A 15,222-nucleotide genomic window follows, 5' to 3' on the forward strand; every position below is an offset into this window, starting at 1 on the left:
AATATTTCATGCAGTCAGAATAATAGATTAAAAAGCAAAGCCTATTTTCCTCATGGCTGAGTAAATTATATGAAAATTAAAATAAAAATAGTAACTAAAATTACTTTCAACCAGGGAGGATCAGCTCCCACAAAAGAATAGGGTAAAAACGCACCATGGGGAAAACAAACAAACAAGCAGTCCTGAAGAGCAGAGTTAGTTCTAGAAAAATGCCCCTTCCCTCTCATATGGAGACACTGCAACTTCTGAAACTCCTATTTTTGAGACATCTTGGGGTAAATATTGCTGTAGTACCTCATGTTTTCTAAGCAAAAATGTAATTCATCTCAGCACTGCCATATCTGTCTGTAGGACTACAAGCACTGTGAGCCACATTATACATAACAGTCTACTGGGGATGGGTCTGAAATGTTTTTTTAATGGAGTAATTTACAAAATCTATTGCAACATAACTTTGATCTCAGCCAATGTATCCAAAATAACAATCCCAAAGTCAACAAGCCCTGTTAAAAAGCTTATCTAGTTTATGATGTGGTGGCATAGTGATTGAGAATGTGGTGTGGCCGCCTAACTCCCAAAAAGATACTTTTATGGTGAGTAAAATTTCAGGATCTGAATTTGAGGAAAACGCATTCATTTTCCCAACACACATTATCTACATGAGACAGTTTAATCCAAGTAACAAAAAAGATGATATCTGTAGTAATATCACCTTTGCTCACAGTGAACCTTTGTTCTTCCTGCAAGGTAACTGAAGTTATAGAGGCTTTCAGTGATGACACATAAAACAGTAGTGCTGATTTTGGACTTTACACAGAAGAGCTCAAGTGGGTGTGTGATATCTCATCTTCTTTAGATGTACTAAAACACTCTGAAAGCAATGGATTAAATTGTGTATGTTTGTAAGTTAATTCAGTTGTAAGAACATGTCATTGACTTTAAACAACAGAAATCTGAAAGAAGTCAGACCATTAGGAGTGTTTCCTGAGTCTGTCAAGAGTAAGGTTCTCTTCTGTCTAAATTCTGTCTAAACAACATACAGAGGAAAAAATAATTTTGCTTTAATATATCTTTTAAAGCCATACGCCACAACAGTGCAACAAAATCCTTATTTTTTTTCCCCTCACAGCTAGCTCTAGTAGTAGCATCATCAAGACAAAGATAAATTCAAATCCTGTAGTAAAATTAAAGCAAGCTGAGAACCCAGCCTTGATATTTGGCTATACTATTTACTCTGCATGCAAATGATCTCCCAAGCATTTATTCCAAGAAAATTGTCACTTAAAACAGTTAAAGTGTGGAGAAAAAAAAATTAGTATGAAATCCTCTTCCGGTTCTACCAAATACAGAGAGAAAACTGAGTCACTGAATTGCCTGGTTATAATGATTTAGACTCAGAAAGGAAGGCATAGCCCAACCCTGCTCTTTTGGCCTATTTCCCTTCTTTTTCTCACACACACACATGCATGTCTTGGGTATGGCATATGACGACTCCTTCAAACATTTGGTCTGCTCTCCTTGCAAAGGCATAGCTTCACTTTGCCTGTTTCATTATCTGGTTATCTGTGAATAGCTGAGTTGTATTAAATTCAGAGCCTGATGGACACTATATGACCTTGTATGACAGAAAGGCATATAATTTTAGGTGTAAGTCCCCAAAATAAATAAAAATAAAAGTCAGGGGCAGGATATATTAAGGCTCCGAGGCTCAAATCTTCATTTGGGCCTAATTTTCACTGAAATAATGAAAATTCATTGTGTGACTCAAAAAAATCTATGCAGTATGTCTACAAAAGCATTACACTATAAAGTAAGGTCTGATGAAACCTGAAAAGTTGCACAAAAATGTTTAATACTCATAGTCACCCCTTAACTGTGAACTGGCAAAAGTCCTTTGGGTGTGAAGTTCCCTCATCCAAAAATAACTCAAACAACTGGAGAATTTTATATGTTGGCCATCAGTATGGGACATAAATTGAATTTACTAAACTGTTTTTTCTCTGTCCTTTAGTCTTCCTGCCCTCTCAAGAAGACTGAGCCAAGAAACTACAAGCCAGAGCCTTATATTAATGAATTGGCAAAGACTTGACTCAAAATATAACATGGCTGAGTGTATTTTTACACATTCTGTTTTATGGCAATAGGAAGGAGAGTAACTACTTGTATTTTCAGGGTCAGTTAAGAAGAGCTTCCTAAGAGAAAATCTAGTGTATTCCAGTCCATTTATTGTGATTTAGCTTTTTATGTAAGGAAAGAGGATATCATTTCAGTAGATTTAACACATTAATTCAGAATCTTTACTTAATTCAGAATCTTTACTTAATCTCCTGAAATATAGCCTATCGTTCTCTGGATGTTCATTTTTTTTGGTAAGGAAAAAAAGTCTCATTTCTCAGACTGTGGGACAGGCAGAAGAAATCTCCCTTGTTTCAATGTGAGTTTGGATTATACATTATAATAATAATGAAAGAAAGTTTGTAAACTAAGTAAACTACTAAGTGTAACTTACTAACTAAGTGCAAAATGTTCAGCTGTCCACAGTGCTACTCACATTGCAAAACAAAAAATGGCACATCATAGTTCACTCACCAGACCAGAGATAGCAAAATTCAGACCAGTTTTGTTAGCTTTATAACAGACATGAAAACTCCAATGTTAATATAAATAAAAATTAAAGGAAGTGGAAATGTCTTCTTTGTGTGCAATTTGTGTTGTATACTACCAGTGGTCATAGCAATGAAGTTAAAGATAAAAACATAAGTAAATAAGTATAACAGAAAAAACAAGTTAATTTTGCTCTTATTACTATGTGATTTTGCTGGGGCTGAGGTACCTGGCTGAATAAGGGTGCAGTTGTAATTCAGTGCACACAGGTGTGGAAAGATTTGAGCAGAGACGGTAAAAAGGCATGGTTCATATAGGTGGGTCACAGGACTGTGCAGGCATTTCAGCTGCTGGGTGAATGGAGAGCACTGGTGATGTCTGTGCTGAGATCAGCCTGGCCATGCTTATCATCTGGGAGGATAAACAGCTCCCATGTGCCCAGTGTAAGACACTTAGCGAGAAAACACACTAAGTGCGCCAAATAGGGCAGATCAAGACTCACAACGTCAATTGGCTCAGCTCAATTAGTGTCTACAAACTGAAGTACAGCAAAGTGGGCCAATGCTCTTCACATTTCAGTATAACATCTATTCCTTCCCACTATCCCAGAGGCTGAATAAAAGCTATTTATTCAGAGAGGCCCTGAGGCTGACTTTAGTTTTTTACACTTGCAAAGCACCGCCAAAAAGGCCAATGGTTCCTTAGAGGCACATTTCAAAAAAAAAAAATCAGTATTTATGCACACACACTTTAAAGCGCAAGATCTGCTCTAAAAGTCATTGCACAAGAACAGCACAGAGTAAGAGGACTTAATATTTACTATTTCAAAGCATACTGTGTGTTGAATATCACCTGTATCTAAGCATCCAAAACATCTTCCTATAACCATATAAGATGCTTTCTTCCCTTCTTTTCTTGGTCAGAAATGTGCAGCTGGACCTAATAAAAAAAATCAGTGATGAAATGTATGCCAAGAAAATACTCAAGCAAGCTCTTACTATATTTCATTGACAAGGCTGAACAAAAAGCCTGGAAAAACAACATCTTCTTATTTCTTCTGCCCGAGATAAATAGCAAGTGTGAACCTGCATATTTATCAACAACAAATTAATGCAACGTTTCAAGATATTTTTTTTAATATATAGATCTGATCTGTTTTAGTTTTATTTGCATTTTCTTCCTTTTGAGTTCAGACTCTCAACATCCCTAGAGAGTTCACAGAGAGGAAAAAGTGTGCAAACTTTGGGTTGAGTAGCAGGCCTTCAGTTATCAACTGTACTGAGTGCTCAAGGTGCTTAATAAGGACCAGTTGTAGGCTGTGCAATTGCACTGATGGTAGGTAAACAAACTTTCACACATGGGTGTTAAGGACTGGTGTTACAGAAACAGCATGCCTGCAGCTTTTTGAGAGGAGATATCTAAAAATCAGAAGTGACATAATTTGATTTTAATTTGCTTCAGGCATGCATGAGACCACACTGAAGTGTTAAATGTGTGACTGCAAATATGCACTGACATAGATCTTTCATTTCAGAGAGAAGATTTTTTTCTTTATTATTATTTTTTTCAGAGATGCACCAAACAAAAGTATGAGACAGTCATGTATCAATGTGTATTTGGGAATCCAAGACAAAAATGGTGGTGAGACTAGCTTAGCTTGCATGACCCATATATAATATGATGTCTCATGAGATTTGCATTAACAAACAGTATAAAGACTTGTCTGACGGGAGATCATTTTTCCTTCACCTTACTCTGCTTTGAGTTTATATTATGTAAAATGGACTTATGGAGAGAAATTTTGCTGTTTAAAATCTCATGAACTTTTGTGAAAGTTCAGATACCCTATATTCTCTGACATCTTGGTCAACTTGCATGAATCGTGAAAATCTTTTTCTGTTAAAAAAAAGTAAAAATATTAATCTGCATTGGCAAATATAGAAATGGCTGATGGAAGGAATAATAGTTACCTTGGCTGATACAGAGCAGTGAGGCACAATACTGTTTGCCAATTTTCATTCCATTAGTTTTCTCCAAAGAGCCCTTAGTAACATAACTTTTTATGTCAATTAAAAAATATTTTCTCTTTTTTTTTTTTTGCCTTCTTGTTTGTTTTCCAGTAGCATCATGCTTTGAAGAGTTATCAATTTGACTGTAGAATTAGCGTGGCTTATTTGCTTAAATACAGCAGCAGGAAGTTAGAGCTCACTAGTTTTATTGTGAAATAAATACCACCTTCACTCTCTAGCTGTGTCCTGTGCCACACCAATTCAAGATTAATTAATAATGGAAAATATTATTCATATGTGTTCTTTTGATATTAGGCAGATGTGGTGTCTGCATCGCAAAGACAAGTAAATAAAACTTAAACCAAAACCCAATAAAGTTGACTAAAACATTCTTAAAGAATACATTGAATTTTATCTGATGCATCACTCCTGCTAAATAATCTTTCTCTTTTTTTTTGTTTTTTTGTTTTTTTGTTAATTTTTATCAATGAGAAAGAATGATATGGAAGAGTTATTGAGCTATCTTTGTCTGAACGTGAATCTTGCAAAAGCACAAGCATAGAAAAAAAGAACATATGGCTATCCTGGATTCCACAACCACTGCATAAGCAGTAGTGAAAGTGCTATAAAATTTGCCTGGAATGAATACAATGCATTTTTCTAGGTCAGTATATATTTCTTCATAAATATCTGAAACTAATTCTAAAATTAATCAATGTGAATAACCAATTTGTTTAAGCAACTAAAAGTATTTTATTTGTGGTACAAATATGGTTGTATATTTTATATATATATATATATATATATATATATATATAGGCACATAAAATAACATTTTATAGCAGCAATGTTAATAAAGTCATAAAAGTGAACCAGAGTTAGTTTGAAATGGCTATTTTTTGTTCTTTTTTCCTCTCCTAAAAAGCCATAAATATCTGTGGAAAGCAGCAACTATTATTATTCAGAGGAGCTACCCATTATTACAACCCTCAAAAATTTTTTTCTAACTAGAATAGTACAGTTTAGCATTTTTTCTCTGCGACCTTTTAAAAATTTCTTTATAATAGCTGTGAAGTAGCTTCCTGTAGAAGATACTTAAGAATTTTACCCCATTCTACTTTAGAAGTTTTATGTTTCCCGCAAATCATTATCCTTATAAACACCCACTCTGCATTACCAGAAAGACAGTATTTTTAACATCAGGAATGCGTTCCCCATACTATACAACTGCATATATCCTGTCAGTAAATGACAAGGAAGCAAAATTATACATTTCTACTATTGTGACTATAGAGGAAAATCCTTTTACTCTTTCATGAAGTTGATAAAATTTTTCTGGGAGCAGGGAAATCCTTTCCTTTTTTCCTGCAATCATCAAGCAGAAACAAGGAAAGAGTGTTAGTAGGATATGAATAAAAATAGCCATAGAAACTTGAAAGAAAAATTGGTAGCCTATAAATCTTTTTAAAGAAAAAAAATCAAAGTGATAATTGAACAAAAATAAAACTATATAAAATTCACAAAAAATTTTCACTGTTAGCTTTAAACTCCCCATGGACTCCCAAGATGAGAGAGCAAGAAGAAGAAGATCTACAGTGCAGCAGCAGAAATTATATAAGAGTTAAACAGTGGGCATGCTATTAGTAAGAATACTGAAACAACATGCAAATCTTATTACATTTTTCTTAAAGCAAATGATAAGTCTCTAATCAATTTTTGAGTTCCTTCTTTTTCCAATGACAATTCTAGCTGTTAAGAGTCAAGGCATGGCTCACAGAAGAGATTGTGTGTTGAGACATACTAGATAAGAATGTTTGTGGAGCAATTCACTATCTTTTAGCATGCTTTCACTTATTTTTCCTTAAAGGTGACATAGATAATGAAGATAATTATATCATTTTTATTTTTAGACATGAGCAGTTAACAATTTTTAATTAGTTTTAGTAGGTGAAACATAAAGGTGGAATCAAGTCAAGATTTCAGATACAATTCTTGACTTCAAAGAGACTGGAGTAGTAATTTTATAATGGGTCCTATCCTTACCAAATATTTCCTACATGTAATCAAAAGTTGAAGACCAGAACTATACAAACACACACACACACAAGAAAAATAATAGAGATGATGATGTGTTCCTTGCCACTTTGGTCTCACCTCAGAATGAGTCCCTTTGCCCTGACCTTATGCCAAACTTTATAATTTGTTCACAGGAAAAAGAGAAGCTTGCTATATCCATATCAAGCTCTAGCTGTTCACTGTTGTGCTTAAAATTAAAAACAGCACTGAAGCAGACCTGATGATTAGGAAGTTGGAGTCCAGGCAAGTCTGGAACTCATTTTTTAGTTCCTCAAAACAACAGAGTAATTTTCATTTAGACTGCTTATAATTCTCTTTTAATTAATATATTTTAAAATGACAACCATGGACAATTGTGATAGACTTGTTTGCCCTTATTTGCATGCATCATCAGACAGTAAAGTATTTATATGACATGACTTGCAGAATATAAAACCGTTTATTTAAAGAAGAATATTTACAAGGCTAGAAATTACTTTTTTTTCTTTCAACAGTCTTGTTACTTGTGGGCTGTTTAACACATTGTAGGATTAATTCTCACTAATTGCTTTATAAGCACAGAACAATTACCTAATAGTTTTGCTTGTTGAGCATATGGTTTTAACTGCTTTTGAATTAAAAGAAATAGAAAGGGATTATGGCACTGAATAAGTCTGGAAGTCTAAGAAGTATTTTCTGATACTTATTCATAGAATCACAGAATATGCCAGGTGGGAAGGGACCTCCAAAGGTCTTCCAGCCCAGGCTTTTGCAGGAAAGGGAACGCATATTAAAATATCTACCACCCTCTTTATTTGTATCTTGAAAATCTTCAGAAATAGGGACTTTACCATGTCCCAGAGGAGGTGGTTGCAGTGAATAAACATTCTCACAATAAAAAGAAAATGGTTTTTCTGTCAGTGTGAAACCTCTCCTGCTTCAGCTTATATCCATCCCTTGTCCTCTCCGTGTGGCACTTGTGAAGAGAGAGCCTCCATCCTCTTTTAAGCTGTCATTTAAGTACTGGAGTACTGTGATTAGGTCCCCTGCAGTCCCATCTTCTCCAGGTAGTGGAGACATAAGTGCTTCAGTCTTTCCGCACAGGACAGGTTCTGTGAACTCTTACCATTTCCATGGCCCTCTTTTGGATCCTTTCCAGACAGCCCACAACCTTTAAACTATAGGGACCAGAACTTGGCACAGTGCCCTGGGTCTGGCCTGACTGGCACTAAGTGGCATGACAATGTCTCTGTCTCTGCCACTAATGATCCTGGAGATGCCTCCCAAGACAGATTTGTCTTTGCTCCTGCAACAGCACAAGGCTCATGTGCAGGCTGTGTCCAGCAGCACCATTAAAGCAAGGCAGTTTCCCACCCACACTGATCATAATAAATGTTAAAAAACATCAATTGGTGTTGGAATCTGTTAAGGGCTCCTCTCATAAAGTCATGGAATCATTTAGGTTGGAACAGCAGTTATAATAAAATAAGTGACTCCACTTACTTCATCCTGTCAAGTCCACCACAAAACTAAGTCCCCAAGTGCCACCTCTGCATGCCTTTCAAATATCTCCACAGATAATGATTCAACCACTTCCCCAGGTGTTACAGCCCACCCCTGAGTTGGCATAACTGAGGTTCTTGTTAGTAGATGCATTTGAGCAGATTACAGTGAAATGACCCCAGACCCCAGTTGGTGTGTGTGTGTGTGTATGTGTATATATATATATATGGAAAGTTTATTTTAGAGCAATTTTATTGCAATGGAAGGGGGGTATGGAGACATTTTTTTTATATCTGTAAAAATACAGCAATAAAAAAGTATAAAAATATCCCTTAAGGAAACACGTAAGTTAAGGAAAAGAAGAAAAAGAAAACACAAGAGTAGATACTGGAGAGGAAAAATATTGCTACCTGTGAACCCAGCAACAAGACTCACTTATTGTAATTTCAATGTTCATTGATTAAAGTCATGGTTTCAGTCCTCATCTGTCAGGGGTTGCGGAACCCCCAAAACAAAGATTTCAATTGGTTATTGGTTAATATATATTCAGGTTCAGGTGGGAATGCCAAATACCTCCTCTGTGGGAAGAGTTTCACACTGTCTGTTGCAACACAATGGAGCATACAAAGTCCTCTGGTGATTGCCAGAGGCCCCAGAAATGAGTATGGGGGCACGTCAGGGGTTGGTTTATGACCCTGTCTAGGACATAACAACTGTTTCTCATGCCTGCATATTTGAGCCAGCTGTGCCATACAGAAGGGATAAATAACCTCTGGCTGACATGAGAATGTCCCAATACTTTTTTCCTACTCTGTGAAGTAATGTGCTGAAAACCAATGACTCAGCCTCTTTGTACAGCAGAACTTCAGAATAAATTGCTGTAAGATGGTCAGAGATTTATTTTCAAAATCTTGTTACCTGGTGAGTAATTAAGATTAACATAGGAATCAGTATTGGCACTCACAATCATTTTTACTCAGTTGGTATTTTTCAGTGTTTTTAATTTATATAGAAAAAAAAACTTAAAGATATTTTATGAGTGATTAGCCTCTGTGTACTAGAAATTCTAGGCTTTTGCTGTCTGCAAATAATCTTCCTTTCCCTTATACACTGCCTGATTAAATATCCTCTGTAACCAGCTTTAAAATGCCATTGTCCTGAGCCTTCTCTTTAAAAAAAAATAACTTTGAATATGCTTACTTAAGGCAATAACAAACAACCAAAGCAGGAATCAATCAATCCCCCACAGGAGAATTACAGTGTACACTGCTTTGTAAATTTATTTTTTTTCAGCCACACAAAAGACAATAATGTAATCATGAACAATCACAGAGGCTTTACCATGTTTGACCAGCCTGGCTGTGCTCTGTGACTGCTTACATAGGCAGGAAGACAGGAGACATCATAAGCTTAGTCAGGCTTTCGACACCATTTTCACAGACCTCTCACTGGAGAAAATAGAGGCTGGGGGAATGGACTATTCTTAGGCTGGAATGTAACTGGTCACTGGGCTCAAAGGGTCATCATTAATTCAATTATTAGTGGACTGGTTAGCGCCCAAATGCACATGGAAATTTATGGGCAACCTCCTAACAGGGATAGGGCAGATTGAAAGTTATAAATATTTATCTTGACAAAACTATGGCTTATTTGATCTGTGTTGGCTGTTAGTCTTCAGGTGGAAGTTTGGGCTAGGTGATCTCCAAAACAACCAAAGAGCATTTTTATGATCTTATAATTCTATTATCTATGACTACTACACAGTGAAGCTTTCAGCATTATGAGTCAGATGTACTTCCTCTATTATTCCTTTATTACAATCAATATAAGTACAATCTCAAAATCACAGACTTCAAAGATCAGTGTGCTGCTTGTGAAATATTGAGAAGCACCTGTCATTTCTTCTTTGTGAAAAATAAATCAACTATCCCATTAATTAACTTCTTTCATCTTAACATTCTAGATCTACCAATTTAAAGTAAAATGGGTTTAAAGTAAAACTTCATTTACTTTACCATAAGGTTTGCTTGATTTTCTTTGTTGTAAGGTTTCTTTTCAGCTGCTTTAGCTGTTAACTGAATACCCCCATAAAAGATTCCCCCCATATTCAGTATAAACAGCAACAGACTGTCTGATAAGGAGCAGAATGTGATGAAGGAGTAACACAGGCTGAATCACTAGAGGGTTCTTTAGTGTACTGACTTACATTACAGATAATGTTCAATGAGAACCCTTAAAAATTACATCTGCCTATCATGGGAAATAATGGAAAGGTCTTAGCTGGAATTTGTAGGGGGAAGTTTCCATTATCTTGTAGGGGTTTTAGCTTTGAGGGTTTTTGTTTGGGGCTTTTTTGTGGGTTTTGGTTTTGTTGCTGGTTTTGGTTTGTCTGGTTGTGAGGTTTTTTACTGGGGTTTGTTTGGGTATTTTTAAAAAGAAAATTATTTATAAGAATCAACAGACTAAGCTGCCTAGAACTCATTGTACAGATATAAAGAGTAATTTTTCACCAAGTGTCTCTCAGAAACTTTCTGATTATTTTATGTCTTTTACCTCACTGAAAACAATGACAAAGGGTGTTCTTTCAGAAAATAATTTTCAGGAGTAGGGCTGACTCAAACACTATCAATGAAAGCATCAAGTGTATGGCTTGGTAACCTACGGTATTATTTCAAATAAAACAATACTCACTATTAGCCTCAAAACCATTGTCCCTTATTTTTGAGTTTGGCTCTGCTACTGAATAAATAGCAGAAGGATCGGTCCCTCACCCTAGATATAAAATGGTGCTTTGCATTGGTCCCTTAGGATTTACGTTTATGAAGATGTGCAGAGGAAAGTCTAAAATGAAAACCTTCAGCAGCTTGAAGATTAAACTGAGATCTGCTGCTCAAGTTACCAATAAGGAATATTGCAGGAAGGAAATTAATACACATTAAACATAGGACATTCCCTGTTCTCATGGAAATATTGCCTGCTTCAGCAGTGGGTAATCTAACTATTATTCATATCTCATGTACTTATAAAAGAAGAAATAAATTAAAAAATATGGCAATGCTTTTGTAAAAGTATGTAATTCTGCTTATTAAGGGGGGTGTCTATAGCTAATTTGTGTTTATCAGAGCAAACAGTTGCAGGTATCAACACAGGCATAGTGAATTTCATAATATCAAAATTATGTTTGAAAGGAAATGTAATATCTTTTTATACTAATTTATTTTTAATTAATTTTTGACACAATAAGGTCACCAATGTATTTTATAGTTTTCTATTATTTTCTGCTTCTCTTACTGCCTTTATGTTAAGAGAAACCAGTTTACCTTAACAAAGACTGAGTGCTGTCTAGAATACATTAACTAAGCATTGGGCTGTATTTCAGCAGTTGAAATGGAGGGAAGTTATCTGTCTCTGTACCACATTTATCTTTTCAAGAAACATTTTCTCATTTTTTTACCTCTTAGTTCCATTATTATTTTTTTCTATTGTTTATTTATTTAACTTAGGCAGTGATTGGATTGTGAAAGACAAATAATACTGAGAATTAGGATTTACGGTGGACTTTGTTATAAGAATGATACTGTAGTGAATGAAACATACTGTAGTAATTGAAAATTTGAAGCAATATATTAAGATGAAGGATCTGCTAAGTCTAGATCCAAAGTAAATGAAGTAACATTTATCTTAAACATTTGATTAACCATTGATTTTGTCAGGCTTTAGATTTTAAACCAGCAAGTTATTACTTGCCAGAAGGAACTACAAGAAGTTATTCCAAGAAAATGACAGAGCTGAAGTGTTAGTTTCAGCCCTGCAACACTACTGATATTCAGCACCCTGTTTTTAAAAATGTTATAATGCTACTAGCATCTATACTAAACCCCCCTCAACTGCTCTCTGACTTAACACTTCCTGTGAAAATCACAGCTTCACACTACTTCAACACTTGTTGCACTTATAGAGAAAATTCATAATCTTTAATTATTTCATACTCTGGAATAAAATAGATTGAGTTTGGGTTTTTTGGGATTTTGGTTCTGGCTTTTCTATTTTCTTTTTGGGGGTGTGTTAAGTTATTTGGGTTTATTTCAGGGTCAGGGATTTGTTTTGCTTTTTTGTGTTTGTTTGGTTGTTTGGGGGCTATGTGTGGGTTCTTTTTCCTTTTTTTCTTTTTTCTTTTTTCTTTTTTCTTTTTTCTTTTTTTCTATTTTACTTTTTTTTTTTTTTTTTTTTCCAGAAGGCATCAAAGAGTAGACCTTCCCGATCTGGTTCAGTGTTCCCCTCGCCATAATGGACTATGGTAAGATAAAAACTGACATCCTCTTTCATTCAGTGTAAAAGGTCCTTCTGTATTGATTCTAACATTAAGATTACAATTATTACTCCTGCTGCTACTGACTTGCTGTATTGAAATTCACTAAGAATGGAACCATTCCTATCTCTTTCAGATATAATTTTGAATTGACAAGTCGTTGACTTGACTGACCAAAACCTACCTGAAGCCTTTTTTTCCTTTCCATTATTAAAATATATGCAAACCATATGCTTTGGGGAAATTATAATTTCATTTTCAAAGCTTTTGTTCCTTTTAATTAAGTGTAAAGCCAACAAGTAAATATGGATTATAGTATTTGAACATTATTTTGTTGTCTATTCCTTAATTTCAATCATACTAGTAAGGCCAATATATGATCAGAAAAAAGGTCCTGGCTAAGTACACTCACAAAAACACTGCTGTGTTTTTTCTCCACACAGTGAGACCATTGAACTCTCTTGAGGTACCTGAGAGGTCTGCATTGTTTAAAGTAAATACCATTAAAGACACCTATTATGAGACATTAAAAAAAATTATTTATGGGCATAGTGGAAGTAAAAAATACGCCTGATTTTATCACAAGTATTTTTGTCAGCAAAAATAATAAAGCATCAAAAATGAGAAAAATTTATGGCACATCTTGAACCATAAAAAGAATTTGATTTTGTAGAGTATTGGAATTCATTACTACATGAGAATTGGCATCCTTGGAGGCAGAGGGAGGAAGCCAATTCACACTAACAATAAAGGAGTTAAATCAATGGTTCATGCAGGTGTGTGTGGATGTGTTCTCAGTAGTGTACAAATGTAAAGTGTAAATCTCCAGTGCTGTATGTGCTTAGATTGTTGCAAACCTACCAAGCTAATGTGGTAAGGAATTTTATGAGAACCATTTATTTTCTTGTTTCTTTCTAATGCTTGCAGTTTCAATAAGATAACAAGAGTCATAAGGAGTTCTTATAATTGACAATAAATATCGCATAATTGGCAATTTAAAAAGTTGATTTTATATGTTGTGTATCAGATATCTCTTCATATCTCCATTTGGATAGAATGACTGGAGACAGTAGCAACCCAGTTGCTATGTAAGAAACTTATATTTAACTCTGTTGATAATTTTAGCATCAAAGGATATCAAATATGTGTGCATTCAAGTGAGTGGCAGCAATGTCAAGTGCTTCATTTAAAACATCCTGCTAATTTGAAAATTGATTGATCAGAAAATTGATTATTGTTTCTTTACCAACTTAAGAGAGTTTTACTGTTAGAAGAAAGTTTATCTTAAAGAAAAATATATTGTATAGCAATAGGAAATAATCATTAAAATGCTAACATTTCCTGTATTCTACCTAACAAGAACTTACTATATGCAATATATTGACAATTACAGCAACACAAGAAGATTACTAATTTAACAAACTGAGAGTTGAATGTTGCTTAGAGTGAGGATGGGCAAAGAATGAGTGATATGCATACACACCTACACGAAGGAAAACACGTCTTTGATATTACACAACAATTAATTATATTTTAAAAATAGTAAAATGACATTAAAACATGGGTGAGATTTGCCAGTGTGGAAAGGAAAGCAGAAAATTACGGATGAAAACTTGGAAATCTTCAACTTTTTGGATGAACAGATAGCCATGACTCAACAAACAGCAACAAAGAAAGATGCCTAAAACCTCATTCTAGTTCACTAGTAATTTCCCCATGTGAGAATAAGTTTATGAAGCTAATTGGAAAAGCAAGCAAGATATGTAATGCTGTTGTAAAATTCATGTTGGTGAGAAATTTCATTAGCTATTATAAAGACATCAGGGAACAGCTGGCTGTAGTTGCTGCTATGTTGCTATTAAGGCTGCTTTAAATTATATTGTGATAAAAACATTTACCATACCACTAGGATGCATGTGTTTAAGGTAAAAAAGACTAAATTAAAAAAAAAATTTAAAAAAGAAAGTATTTTTCTACAAGCCGATTAGGATGTTAACTTTATATGGAAAATTGTCAACTCATAGGAGCTCTAAGTTTTAAAAGTTTAGAGGATCTCACTGGGATGGAGTTAACTTTCCCCTTAGCAAGCCTTATTTGTACTGTCACTTGTATTTGCAGCAAGAATGCTGCAAATGACACACCAGTATATGGGCAACTACTGAGCTGTGCCTGCACAGCATCCATTCTGTCTGTTGAAACCTCACCAAGGCTGGTAGGCTGGGTGTGAGAAAGAGACTTGGAGGGCACCAAAGGGATGTTGCATGCCATATGGTGTTGAGGTCAGAAAGAAGACACAAGAGACAAGGAGAGAGGGAGGTGTTTCTTATTGAGGTGATTATCTTCAGAAGCAATTGCTACATGTATTGGAGCCCTAATTCCCAGGTTGGACATCACCAGCTAAATGGAAATAGAGAATACATCTTGCTGTTTTGCTTTGTTTCCATGCACATCCTTTGCTTTTTCTCCTTATACTGCCTTCATTGGAATCCATGTGTTTTTCATCTTTTTTCTCCCCCATGTCCTGCTTAGGAGGGGGAGTTCGAAATTGTCCTGGTGGACACCTGGTGGCCTTCCAAGGTGAACCCACCACAGTCCTTTCCTGGCACTCAAAGTGAGGGAGTTTTGAATTTGTAAATATAATAGTTATTAATTTGCAGACTTGTGTGAGGGTCACTTGTGTGAGAGTTTAATTGCTGCACTGCTCAGCTCTTTATTTTGCTGAGGTTGGAAACACACTCATAG

At 35.2% G+C, this 15,222-nt stretch overlaps 1 protein-coding gene across 1 annotated transcript in view; it reads left to right on the forward strand.

Annotated features, from left to right (window-relative positions):
* Positions 1–15,222, forward strand: part of PRR16 (proline rich 16) — a 237,739-nt gene that overhangs the window by 157,949 nt on the left and 64,568 nt on the right. The window contains exon 3 of the transcript XR_005255525.1: positions 12,406–12,468. The gene's annotated coding sequence lies outside the window, so the exon portion shown is untranslated. The remainder of the gene's footprint in view (positions 1–12,405; positions 12,469–15,222) is intronic.

The sequence above is a fragment of the Motacilla alba genome, chromosome Z, assembly GCF_015832195.1.
Source record: "Motacilla alba alba isolate MOTALB_02 chromosome Z, Motacilla_alba_V1.0_pri, whole genome shotgun sequence".
Lineage (NCBI taxonomy): Eukaryota > Metazoa > Chordata > Aves > Passeriformes > Motacillidae > Motacilla > Motacilla alba.